The 12235-nt window shown below is 53.1% G+C and overlaps 1 protein-coding gene across 5 annotated transcripts in view; it reads left to right on the plus strand.

Annotated features, from left to right (window-relative positions):
• TBC1D2B (TBC1 domain family member 2B) overlaps positions 1–12235 on the plus strand; it is a 54495-nt gene that overhangs the window by 1124 nt on the left and 41136 nt on the right. The window lies entirely within an intron of this gene.

Here is a 12235-nt window from a genome sequence, read left to right on the forward strand (position 1 = left end):
TCAGTTATTTTGATGTTTCAGCAGCGTTTTCTGCGAAATGGGGATAAGTACCTGCCTCATGGGGGTGTGGGCATTAATGAATTATACTCCAGAATGCTTGGTGAATGTGAATTGCAGTCAGCTTCACAGGCTCAGAGAGAGGGGTCAGGCCCTTGGAGATAATCCACTACAGCCCCCTCCAGGGTGGGCAGGGACACTCCAGCTGAGACCACATGGCCGGTGCATGGCAGCCTTTTCTGCTCCTTGTCTTGGCTGGCAGGGTGGGATAGGGTTGCTTCAACAGTTCCGCCTCGCCCCCTAAAGGCTTCCTTGATTTTCTAGCAGAGAAACGCTGTGGGAGACATAGTGTAGAAGCCGCGGCTGGAGTCAGGCATCCTGGTGCTGGGAGGCCTCCCCTGCCCCAGGGGGTCCCATCATCTCCTAGGGGCCCTCCTGCTTCCAGCAGCTGGGGTTCAGGCCCTGGCCTAGAGCCGGGTGCCCCTTTCCTGGCCTTACTCTGGCCTGGTTCCTGTGAACCTCCACCCTTTCTCGCTCACTTCTCTTCCGCACTGCAAGCTGGGCTTTCTCCAGAGCAGCAGGGCTGGGCTGGGACGGATGAGAGGTCTCCGCAGAGCTGGCCAAGTGGAGAGCAGAGTGGGCTGTGCCTAGCTCCCTTGGCCTATGAGCGCAGCACTGTTCCCTGGACTGCTGGGGCTGGCAGCAGCTGGAGTTGCTCTCCGAGGTCATTCTCAGAGCTTTGTCACCTCGGCTCTTGCCATTTCAAGCAGAGGCTGACTGCTGGGTTCCTTCAGGCTCCTCCATCTGCCCCTAACAGGCCGACAGCCCATTTCTCCAAAAGAAATCATCTCAGCTCAGGCTCCTTAGAAAACCTTTGTATAAACTGGGGGATGACCGCACGTGTTCACAGGGACTTGGGCCAAGCAAAGGCTTGTCTTCACGTTGCACATGGGCATCCTTTTTCAGATTTTCAGATGACCTTGGAGCTTCTATTCGTTTTTTCATTTAAAAATTTTTGCATGATGCTGGCATCTATGTAAGTGGAGCCGCAAGGTGCAGTGTTAGGAGTGTGCTTGTAGAGCTCGGTGGGCTTGAGCTTGCAGCCTGAGTCTGCCCTCACGTATGGTGGTCTCTGTCCTGGTTTCCTCTTGGTCTAGTGGGAGGGACTCTTTCCTTCTTCTTTAGGTGGTTGTAATGATTCTGGGCACTGCTATGGAAAACGGCTGGCACAGAGTAGGCCTACATGGAGCTGTAGGAAACAAGTAGTGTCTTTGGCCAGATGTGTGGTATATTCATGCGATGGGATGCCATGCAGCAAGGAGCAGCAGAATGAGAACTCCAGGTTGTCAGCATGGATGGCTCACTCAGCCGAGCAAGAAAACAGGTCAGGGTGACGGCTACAGGACGATGCCCTTTATGCAGCAATTAAGACCGTGTGAATGTGTGTGCTGGGCCGTGAGAGGGAGGCGCATGGGGTGAGGAGCCTGGACTCGGGACGGTGAGTACCACTTGGGAGGAAAGGGAACTGTAAGTAGGAAGGGGTGCCCAGGGGCTTCCAGTGCCTCTGCAGTTTCACCTTCAGGGCTAGGCGGTACACCAGTGTGTATTATATTGTCCTATCCATCTTTTTTTAATATGTTCAGAGTATTTCTTAAAAAAAATAAAAGGAGGAAAGTGATTTTCACGTTCCTGATTATGCAGGGATATTTTGATGTGTAACGTTGAATTAGTCACAGAATGAAACAGAATTCCCGAGGTCCCATGTCTGTTTTATAAACACAGTGGAAATGGAAATAGGCAGAGCCATCCATGAGGGCGGGCAGTCAGATGTAGGTCTCAGAGCAGGGGTGTGTTTGGAGAAAGTTGCATTTTAGTGTACAGTGATTACTTTTGAGCTGTGGTAATAAAAATTTTATGGTGGCATCAGTGGAAATTTGCAATCTACCTTTTCACCTTTCAGACCCAAGAACTGATTCTCATAAGCTTTAATACCATGCCTTGGGGCCCCTTGTCCGTAGGGGAGACCCTGATTTCCAAGGAGAAATGTAGGTCACAGATGTCAGCTAATTGTATATGATTTTACAGATACCATTTCTTTTGACTCATGAGTTAAAAAGAAAAGAAAAATCAGCAATTTGCTTGTTGTGTTTTTGTATGTTTCTTGTTTTAAAGCATCTTTCTGTCCTTTCTAGAGATGCCGTGTTTTGTTGGCTTTTTCAAAGTATTGCACTGCTCTGAGTCTTCGTGAAAGCTGTGACGGAATTTCTTGGTAAACTCATCCTTGAGCTCAGGGATCTGGTCCAGGGAACCTTATTTTACAGGTGGGAGAATGGGGTCCAGAGAGGGGACGTGAGGTGCCTGAGGTCATGCAGCTGGACTCAGGCCTGTGGTGGGGCAGACTTGGGAATGGGGAGTGGTCAAGATGCCAGAATTGCATTTGGTTTCTGCCCTTTTCTCACAGTAAGAATGTACCAGGCACATGTTCCGGACTGATCCTTCACCAGGATGCGTAACGCCTGTTTTTACTAAGCTTGTTTGGAAACTGCTACAATAGTCAGCAGAGTGAAGCTTCTGTGGGGTGGGGGCGGGGAGGGGTGCTGAAGGCTTCTCGCCGGCTTTCCTGGGACCTGAGGTGAGGAGACAGTTCTGGCGTGAGCTGGCCTTAGGGCAGGAGAGCATGTGGCTGGCTGGGGGTGCAGCCTGAGAGACCCCACTTCACCGGAGCTCTGCAGCCTCCGGACCCAGAAGCATCGTCAGACGTCAGCAGACGCACCCCACCTCCCTGTGGTCCCCATCTTGGAGGCATTTGGTGCTCAAACGGATACGTGTATTGGTTGCCAAGTCACACATGACTGAACAACCATGCATCCCTATCCTCACCTGACACTTGTGGGAAGGCTACACATTGTCGTGTTGAAAGTGCTCTCAGCGTGACAGACATTTGTTAGCTTGGGTGGTTATAGCATTGAGTGCAGATAGATGTGGACACACCAGCCGCCTTGGCCACAGCGGTCTGCTTGGCCACCCTACCCTGGGGCATCCACTCAGGGGCCTCAAGTATTGTTAAATCTTTTATTGACACCTCACTTTTCATGGGTGACTCATGGCTTCCCAGTTAAGTTCTTTGCAGGTAGGACATCATACATATGATATCCCACTGCTGTCACACAGCCCTCAGAATGTCCCTGCTCAGGAGGCCTCCTGAGGACTGTTATCTGTGCCCTCACCTCCCAGAACACTGCCTGTACAGAGCAGGTGCCCAGGTTGATGTGTGTTGAATGAATACGTGGACGGTGGTCACCTGTTGGCATTGGTTTTGGGGTGAGCTCCAGCTCTTTAGGAGTGGTCAGCCAGAATTCCCAAATGGATGAAATTGCATTCTCACCCCATGTCATGCGGGCAGCTGCCATTTGGTGAATGCCCACGGAACACACAAGGGCTCCAGAGGAAAGGAGGACTCCCCCAGGTCGTGCTATGTCCTGTTTCCAGGCCTCCTGTGTTCAGGCCACAGTTACAGTGGCGGGTAAATGTTTTATGTAAAGGCCATATAGTGAACTTTAGGTCTGTGACCGCACTGTCTCTGCGACTGCTCTTCTCTGCTGTTGTATAGAAACAGCCATAGAATGAGTTTAGCTGTGTTCCTATCATTTTTGTTCATGGGCTATAAAATTGGAATTTAATGTGATTTTCACATGTTACAAAATATTGCTCTTTTGATTTATTTTCAACATCTTAAAAAAATAGAAGCACTCTTGGCTCATAAGTATATAGAAGCTGGTGGTGGGCAGGGTGTGGCCCTGGGCTGTAGCCCTGACTCCGTGTTCTGGGGAGGCCTCGGCACTGCCATTTACTTGCTCATTCTGGGCCCTGAGGCCCTGGGGAGCAGAGCACACAGCGAGCAGGCCCCAGCCTCATGGACGGACAGTAATAACAAAACACACTGGGAACGCCATGACCTTTGATGGGAGAGAGGTGTGATGCGCGTGTGAGAGGGCCCTCGTCTAGTGGGAGGGGCCCAGGAGGGACTGAGAAAGTGACATTTAGCTGGGAGGTGAAGGGCCAGTCAGTATTGGCAGGAGGAGGGGGGAGGGCAGGCAGTGCTCGGTGAGAGGAAGTGGCACAGCAGTGGCCACAGTGGGGGCTGGCTGCGTGGGGGACTCCAGGAGGGCCTGCTGGCAGCAGCGAAGGGGCACAGCCCATGGAAGGGGAGCCCCAGGGGCCAGGGCTTCAGGAATCAGTACAGCGTCTAAAGCAGGGTTGACAATAGTGTTTTTCTCCCAAACTGATGGTTGGGTCATGTCCAGTATTTTCATTCATGTGGGTCATAGTCTTGTCCATTTATTAAGGGTTGAAGTAGTATTTACGTGTTGCACACGGGCAGACAGGTTTAGAAGTAGGAAGCACGAGGTTGAAGCTGTGGTCCGCTGCTCCTCAAACTCTACTGTTTCTGAGCGGCGTGTGGTGGTCTGAGCTGGCTGGGGGCCGGGGGCTCTTTTCTGAAGCCTTCCTGATGGCCACCTCTGCTGAATTCCCCGGTTTTTGTGTTCTGCTGAGGTTGCTTGGAGCACATTGCCAATTTCCTTCCCATGTGGAGGTAACTGTGTCTTGAGAAACAGAGGAAGGGGTCAGATGCATTCAGGGCTGAGATGCAAGAACGTGTGCTACCCTGGTGAGCTTCCAGGGGCTGGACAGGTGCCCTCGCACAGGGCCTTTGCCCGTCAGCGCCTGGGCTACAGCCCTCCTGTCTCAGGTCAGAGCCAATACAGACAGTGTCCCTGCAGAGAAGGGAAGGAACCTGTCACCGCAGAAACAGCTCGGCTGGGGGACAGAGTGTGGGGAGGGGCTTTCAGTTTTCTGGGAGGCTGGTGCAGTGGGGTCTTCAGGACACGAGTGGGCGTTCACCCACATCCTGTCCGGCCCAGGCGTCAACTGGATTCCATTGTCCTCACAGTGAACGCTGCGTGGCGTGCAGACCCAGGGCGTAGTGATGGTCCCACTGACATTCCAAGTGCCGAACACCTTCTTGAACTCAGGGCGGGGCACACGGGTGCTTGTGTGCCCGGCCCTGGGGGTGGGGGCCGGAGGAGGCAGGGGGCTCACAGGCAGCTCGGGAAGCCCGAATCCACAGAGATCAGGAGGCGCTGCCCCCTGAGACAGGCCTAGCCGTGTGCCGTGCCCTGCTGTGGCCCAGGCTGCTGGGGGTGCCTGCGCCGCTAGTGGTCGGGGGCTGGGTAGGCCCGCGGGGAGGCTCGCGTGTGCTGGCCGAGCAAATGCATGGTGTAGGTGCTCATGTCCTCTTGGGGTGGGTATGGTCTGCTCTTGCCACGTGGTTGAAGGGAGATTCACAGTGTCCTTTATTCATTTAGCAGGTATTTTTAGCACCTGCCACATTGTGTGCATGCTTTTCTGCAGATACAGCAGTGAAATTTTCCCATTCATTTAAGAAACTACAGTGTTAAAACTTTAAAAATAGGTTAGCAGCATAGCTTGAAAAACGACTTTGGCGAGACACTGTATTTGTGTGTGGTATTCAGCATTGAGAGTAAATACTAAACGTCTGCAAGTTTTTGATTTTGATGGAGGTCTGGCATGTCCATGGTAAATGGAGAGGAGGGGGGATCCTGTATTTGGATACGATCCAGAGCCAGAAATCTGTTTGTCCAGCAGTTTCTGTGGCCTTGCAGGATTGGAGAGACCTGTGTGATGGATTGTTGAGCAGAGTCCTGGGAGGATGGCTGGGGAGCCCACTCGGTTTTGGTGGGATTGTGGCGGCTCAGATTTAGTTCCTCTGGGTCAGCAGGATGCGTGCCCGGTCACATGGGAACCAGCATCTCCTAATGAGTTTGCGTGCTTGGCCACGGGCTTGACTTTCTCAGATTGACTGTGTGGGAGGGCTGGCTTCTGTGGAGACGACGGAGAGTCAGGAGCAGACCTGGGCTTCTCTCTGCTGCGTTCCGGGGCCGGCCCTGCTGGGAAGTGCGGGCTCTCCCTGTGCAGCCCCTCGGATGTGGCAAAGACTGGAGGTGGGCATGCCGGGGTTGTCAGAGACGTGGATCTTGGATTATAGGGATTACTTCTAGGCAGCCAGCCCAGTTTTCATCTCCTCCAGCCTGCGATGTCCAGGGGCTGCTGTGCACGGAGAAAGCCTGCCTTTTGCAATGTGGTGCCACCAGCGGTGATCAGCTCATGGACTTTGCAGAGCAAGACCCCAAGGGGCAGCTGGCGGGGCTCAAGCATTGCCTCTGGCCTCGGAGCTTGTCACGTCCTGTCCTGCAGTGTGAGTAGAGCGCCATCACGAAGTGGCTCTGTGACCTGGAGGAAGTCACTCGTGTTTTTGTTCCAAGGATTATCATCCCTGAGTCAGAGTTGGAGAGGCCCTCTGAGATCAGCCTGCCCTGTCACCACATGACGTGAGAAAACAGCCCCATGCTGGAACCTCCCTCAGAAACACGACTGACATTTATTGGTTTAAACCCAGCCATTAGGTGACACTTGCTTCATATTTCCATCTCAATCCACTGATAGGAAGTTAGGCTTGCTGTGTTCTTAGTTGTATGTACAGACCCGTACATTGTACATTTACCCGTTTGTGCCGTGCATAGATTTAAGGTGTTTGGTCACGTGAAGATGGAGAGTTAGCAAGGTGGGCGATAAGCTTGCAGGGATGTGTGCCCCTGCTCGGGAGCCTCCCCCAGAGGGGGAGCACCAGAGGCAGACAGAGCTTGGCAGCTGGTGCGTTGCCTCCCGCTGCCCAGCAAGCCCGCCCTCTAGCTCAGAAGCGAGCCAGGCCTTTAGGCTTTGCAGTGCACGCAGCCCTGACACACTTCCTGTTGCGGAGGTAACACGCTGGGCTGGCTTCCCTTCCTTTCTGTTGTTCAAAGGGCAGCCTCTCCTGCAGAACTGCAGTTCTCAGGCCGGTGGGGAAGCAGCCTCCTAGGTCCTGCTAAAAGGCATGCTGCGCTGCCACCTGCTGAGGGCCTGGTGGGGCCGGCAGGCCAGGGCAGAGCTGGCCCTCTGGCCCATCCTCCTGACCGCCCTGGGCCTCTGTGGCCCCAGGACCGTGGCCCTCCCCCGGGTCCCGTAGCTCTGCAGGGAAGGCTGGAGGTGACGGCTCTCTGAGCGGACTAGAAGGAGCTGCACTGTGTGGGAGGGACCAGTGACACTTGAGCCCTTTGCCCTTCAGGGACCCTGCGGCTGACAGCCATATGTCTTCTTGGCATCCTGGGTTTCTGTGCTCCAGAGCAGGGGTTTTGTGCCAGTTTCTGTCCTCTGTGCGCATCATGTAGTCGCTGGCACACACCGCACGGGAGGGTTCCTCCAGCGGGTACCCACGGAAGGGTACTCAGAGGGGAGCTTCTGGAGACACCCTGTTCGCTCGGCATCCTTAGGAGCATTTGTGGAAGAGCGAATTTTAGTGATTGCCCACTACTGGACAGCAGGTCAGGACTTGCAGAGCCCCCAGCTTTTCACCCAAGGGGGCCGAATAACAGAGCGATGGAGGAGAACCATCCAGCACTCTCTGCCTTAAGAGATGCACAAATCAACATACTCCCCGGACTACGCCTGTAAACCCAGTGAAAGACTGGTACCAGGGCCCCTGTCCCCCAGACCTCTGGAAATCTGCCCAAACCCGGTTCCTAAAGCTTCGTATTTAGTCATACCGTGTCCTACTTTTACTTTGAAAACCAGCACAGAGTTGCGCGGCGTGTGGACACCACCGCGGGCAGAGGCGGTGTGGGGCTGTCCAGCGGGCTGCTGCCGTGGCTGCTACGGGAGTATTATTTACCCTGAGCTCATAAAACCCTGGCTGCCTCTTATTGCCCAATGGCAGAGCTGATAGGGAGCCTGAGGAATGCAGCCCTGTGGTGGCTCTGAGCTGTGCACTCCCTCCCTGTCTGAAACAGAAAGCATTTTCATGGTCTCCAAGTTTCCTGCAGGGAAGGGCAGGTCCAGCGGCCTTGGCCTAGCCCTTTGCTCCCAGCCCAGGTGGCTTCTGGGAGGTGGGGTCCCTCACAGGCCCTGTTCCTGGTGTCTCCTTGCCCCCTCTTCTGCCCACGAGCCCTTGCTCCCCTGTGTTTTGTCTGTAGCCTCTCTGCTAGTACGCGGCTGCTCGTTTCTCTTAAATCATCAAAGCTCAAGGAGGTGTCAGCTGAAGATGCCTTTAAGGCTTCTCTCTCAAGATGTCTGCTTTTTAAAAGAGGATGCTTGATTTTGTAATGTACGTAATTGTCAAATTACTAAGTTGCATACCTGAAACTGATATAATATTGTCTATTAACTATGCTTCAATTAAAAAAGAATTAAATTTTCAAAAGCTTAGAAAAAAAAGGATGCTTGAGTATCAGAGACAGCAGAGCCCCTCAGCCACCACCTCCGAGAAGCGTGAGGCGTGGGCTCCTTCCCAAGGACTGGCCACGCACCTCCCACTTAGACTGTCCGGGGAGAATCGTTGTGGCTCCAGGTTCTTGCTCAGCCTTTGAAAAGGATTGAGATTAAAATTCATGTACTTTTTTTAGTAAGATATATGAAAATGCTGGTTTTGAGATAGCAGTTTATAAAGATAAAAAGTAAGAATGGACTGTGTTCTCTAGAGGAATGTGGGTCTCCACAGAATTCCATTTTCCGAGGAGCCGGAAAGCTACTGCTTTTTTCTTTCTCAGTGTCTGTTTCTGGGCTGGAACAGATTTCAAAACCTAACCAGGGAAAAATTACTTTTTTTTCCATTGGTACTGGGCCAGACCCTTCAAGATTGTTTCCAGGCTCATTTTGAAACATTCAAAAGAGAATCTGGAACCTGAAGTTATTTATCAGACGCGGGGCTGGGGCCAGTTTCTCATCTGCCCCCCACTTCGTATTGCCGGGCGCTACCGTGTTCCTCCTCCTTTAACCAACACAGGCGCATTGCCTTCGAAACATCGTGGAAACCCAGATACCCTTCTTTAGGTGGAAGGTGCCAGGCTGCTTTGTCATGAGCAGCATGGCATCCTTTTGAGAAAGAGGCCCGAGTCAAACTCCATGCCCCTTGCCTTGCTTTCCCTGAGATATGCGAGTCCCTCCGTGCATCCCCTAGGTGGCCCCTTCATGGCTGTGATCTGCTCCTCTTCTGGCTCATGGACATGGTAGACCCTGACCCTTTGGGGGTCACCCCACATGGGCGAAGAGTGCTGGGACATGGCATGGCCTCACGGTCGCCCGAGTAGGAGTTGCAGGTGGGTGTTCACGCTGTGGGGACAGGGCCGAGGAAGCCCTTGTGGCCTCTGTGTCCTGTGGTCCGGGGAGGCTGCCATCCCATGGAGTGTGGGGCAGTGTGGGGCAGATGACCAAGCCAGATTGCTGGACTCTTGGAGCAATCTGCATGGGTGTCAGAAGTGGGTTTGGAGAGGGGAGATGAGGGCAGCGAGCCGGTTAGGATGCCGTCGCAGAGACCGGAGGTAGTCGCACCAGAACAGTGCCAGGGAACGGGAAATGAGGCCCACGGGAGGCCCTCCAGACCTGGAGACCTGGAGAGTCCGTCGTACTGGGGAATCGTGTCTCCTCTGTGTTGGTGGGTGCTCACCGCAGCCCATGTTTAAGGGCTGTCCTTCAGGCAGAAGGGGCCATGCGGGGGAAGCCCTGGGAGGTGGTGTCGCGGAGGTGGTGTCTCGCTGTCCCAGGCGCAGCCCCGAGGACCTTCTGACTGCCTGGGAGACCCGCCTCTGGTGGGAGTTGTCCTAATGCAGGAAGCCGACACACATACAGGGTTTTCCACCGAACTGGCTGTTGGTTGGGGTCATCAACATTTCAGTATTTGAGAAAAGCCACAGAGGAACTTGTAATTCCTGCTGAAATGCTGAGGATGGATTTTGTCTTCACGTGCCCTTCTCATTCTGCCCCATGAGACAAGGGGCGAGACCCAGGTTTGCGTTTTGCCTGGGCCACCTGGCCGTGAGATCTGGGGTGGCCACGGTGATAGGAGCAGCTGATGGCCAGTGAGTCACCGAGTGCCACGCACCGTTCTGAGCTCAGTGCCAGCAGCTCATGCACTCCTCGTAACGGCACTCAGTCACTCCTGCTATTACTCACATCTTACCAACAAGTTGAGTAACTTCCCCCAACGCAGCTCACAGATGGCACAGCTGGGATTTGAACCCAGACAGGCAGGCTCCAGGGTCCAAGTAGAGGAAACTGTTGCAGGACTGTTGGGGGCTTTACGTGGCTGTGTGTACAGTGTTCAGCACAATGTCTGGCATCTCACGGTTGTTTACTTAATGGTGTCTAACATTATAACATGCAAAAGTACATTATGCAAGAGTATAATTTTATTCCAGTTCTCTAAGAAAAATGGGTGTATGTATTTGTGGATAGAAAAATGTTTGAAGGGACAAATGCCACAGTGTCGGTGGAGGTGTTTTCTGGTGACGTCATGCTCCCTTTATTTTCTTCTCCGTTTGGCTGTGTTTTCCAAATTTCACACAGCCATCGTGGGTTGCTATTACTATTTGGAATAATAGTGTAAAATATGTTGTTTTTTAAAAATAAAGCTGAGCAGGAGCTCTGCAGGTTGACGGGCTCCCCAAGCGGGCAGGGTGAGGTGGCAGGTCACCACGCTTTGCGCCCGGGGGCACCCTGGCATCTTTCAGGGTGTTGTCTTTTAATTTTGTTTATGGTGTTTGGGGACACACTGACCTTTGCTCTCCTGCCTTTATTTGGGGACTAAAAATGGCTTTCGTGTCTTGAGGAGAGAGTTGCTGCAGCAGCGGGCTTCTGCATTGCCAGGGAGACAGCCCTGTTGACCCCATGCCTCCCTGCAGCTGCCCTTCAGGAAGCAGCCCGGTGGCCCACAGGTGGGGCATCTACCTGTCTGACTCCCACTGGGGAAGCAGCTGGCCTTCCTTGTCTGCAGTGTCCTGGTGCGCTTGGCGTTCATCGGGCCGCGAGCGGAGGGTTCAGAGTCGGCCGCCGAAAGCTGCTCTCTGAGCCACTGCTGATCCAAACAGCTGGATTTAAAGCCAGGCCATCCCTTGCATCCCTTTAAAATTTGGCTCAAATCTCAACTGTTGTTCCAAGATCCTGAGACAGAAACTTCAGTTTTAATTATATAGGTATTTTCTTGTAGTAATTTACATAGTTTTTATTTTACATTCAAATCTTGAATCAAACTTGGATTCATTTTCTTTTCTGTTATGATCTAAGCTTCACACCTAGATCATAATTCATAATAATTCTATTTCTTGCCACATTTTTAGCCAGTTGTCCTAATGCCACTGTCTAATAATTAATCCTTTTCCCACTGAGTTTACTTCAAGTGCTCCACCTGACATCTGTGTAGCTCTGCGGCTTGGTTCTCTGGCAGGACAGCACTGATTTAATCGTGTGGCTGTGTAACATGCTTACCTGTTGGGTGGGGCAGAGCCCAGGCCTTATTTATTTTTTCAGAATTCTCAAAGCTTAAACTTCAGGCTAATGTAGTAATCTCTGCCCTGCTTTGAAGAACTTTTAGAATTTTGCCTGGATTTTACAAAGTTTCTGTAATGAATAGGATCTCTTAAGTGCATGCCTTGGCCTTCTCGGTTCTGCTTGTGACTGTGAACATGTCCTGTTGGTTGCTCCTGTCAAGGGAGCCGTTTGCTTGCCAGGAGAGGCCCCGAGGAAGAGCCGGCTGGCCTCAAGCAGTCCCGTGCCGGGCTTGGCTGCTGCACTTGGCCAACGTCAGGCTCCCAGTAAACATTTGCCAAGTGAATGAACAGCATCTGTGTCCATGGTTTTTTTGTCTTTTCCTCCTTTTGGGCTTCTTAGACAGATTCCCAGGAAAGGCATGTGGCGGGGAGTTGAGGATCATTAATTAGTGCAGCTTCTAAAATGTGCTCGGCTCTGATGGGTGGAGATACTTCCCCAAGGGGCTGGAGACCGGAGGACAAGAGCTGGCTCGGCCGTGAGGAGGGAATGGAGTTGGGGGACCAGGCCTGGCGCCCTGCAAGGGCTGCAGGACTGCTGCTTCAGCTCCTGGCCCCCAGGACTGCACCCGCTCACCAGGAGTGGGCCCGTAATGCAGAAAGGAGGGCCATCAAATGACCTTATTTGGGACTTTTCTGGGCACCTAGGAGAGAGCTGGGCTTGGGAGGAGGGAGGTCCCTGAAGGGACAGACAGGTGGCTGGGGCCTCCCTCTCCAAGAGTGGGCTTCTGGAGGGCTGGGGACGGAGGCTCGTGGGGCGGCTGGGGCACCACGTGGGTCTTGCCAGAAGCTCTCAAGGAGTGGGT

Source organism: Manis javanica, chromosome 18 (genome assembly GCF_040802235.1).
Source record: "Manis javanica isolate MJ-LG chromosome 18, MJ_LKY, whole genome shotgun sequence".
NCBI classification, from domain to species: domain Eukaryota; kingdom Metazoa; phylum Chordata; class Mammalia; order Pholidota; family Manidae; genus Manis; species Manis javanica.